The sequence below is a fragment of the Nyctereutes procyonoides genome, unplaced genomic scaffold, assembly GCF_905146905.1.
Source record: "Nyctereutes procyonoides isolate TBG_1078 unplaced genomic scaffold, NYPRO_anot_genome, whole genome shotgun sequence".
Lineage (NCBI taxonomy): Eukaryota > Metazoa > Chordata > Mammalia > Carnivora > Canidae > Nyctereutes > Nyctereutes procyonoides.
The window spans coordinates 73,936,779-73,938,034 of record NW_026575125.1 but is presented as its reverse complement, the minus strand read 5'-3'; the positions used below and the strand labels follow the sequence as shown (position 1 = coordinate 73,938,034).

At 36.1% G+C, this 1,256-nt stretch overlaps 1 pseudogene; it reads right to left on the bottom strand.

Annotated features, from left to right (window-relative positions):
- Positions 1-390: 390 nt before the first annotated feature.
- LOC129517993 (ragulator complex protein LAMTOR5-like) lies at positions 391-664 on the bottom strand (annotated as a pseudogene).
- Positions 665-1,256: the final 592 nt, after the last annotated feature.

Here is a 1,256-nt window from a genome sequence, read left to right as displayed (position 1 = left end):
TAACAAAAACACTTTGTAAATTTAGCTTTAATAATTAATAAAACAGATATTGGCAGATATAAACCATATAAAGTTTCTTTTGTATTATCCTTACTTTTAAAAAAAAGAATCCAGAAAAGATCTAAACTTTCCTCCAACCAGATTTATTGAACATAACAAAATTCTATGTACAAAGTAACCTTGACCTGTTGCTTCAAAACATGATTCTTTCACACTAACATTTTGATAAGTCAGTCCATTGAGTATCAAAAATCAGCTTACTCTAAAATTAGTAGAAAAGTGTCCAATGCACACTAAATTAATTAATAGCCTAACGACTGGAACTTTAATAGTTCTGCAAGATAATTAGCTTTGGCAGGATTGATCCCCTATGACAAGTTGCTTGAGATGTCAAAAGGCCATTTTGTGCACTGCCACTGTGATGCTGTCAGGTTTCTGGAACATAATGTCCCATTATCTGATTCTAGACACACCACAGGAATGTCAGTGGGATCTGAGGTTAGTTTAGCTGCTTGCTAGGCTAGAACAGATATCACTCCAGCAGGGTCATCTTATAGAGATCCACAGCATCCCAGATTAGATCCTTGGAATCTGTGCACAGGACTCCAACAATGGGTGGATTCCTCCTTCTGTCCTCCAAGTGCTGCTCCAAGTTTACCTCCATCCACCTGGCCCTTCTCCTTACTTTTTAAATTTGTAATAACACAAGGCCAAATAATGAAATAGACAAAACTTTAGCAGGCCACAATTCTTATTGTGAAAAAAAACATTTCTGAAAAGAGCCTTTAATAATGAATATGAAGATCCTAGAAAAATAATGGAAATGACTAGTAAGCTGTTAAATGAGAAATTGTTGAAAAAAAGTTCACTATTTTCCTTCGAACAAATTGCACTACAAATATATTATGGTAAAATTGATAAATTTAGTTCATGGTAAAAATGATTTAAGATTCAGCAGAATGGCATAAATTTAAAAAAAGAAAAATAGATCAAACTTTAGTAGACTACAGTTCATCACCCCTTGGCAGTGCCATGAGAGGATGAAGTGGGAGCAAAGTTGGGTTTAAATGAAGGCAGATGCTCCCTTCTCATGTACTTGAGAGGAAGATAAGCAAGGAAGTTGTAGGGTTAGAAAACAGAGGGGATATTGGGAAGATATTCTCCCCAGACCCCTTGCCCCTTCTTCAGTTCCCTTCCTACTTCATACCTTTTCTAGGCTTCTGACCTGGGGTTCACATTTTATTTCTGCTCCAGAT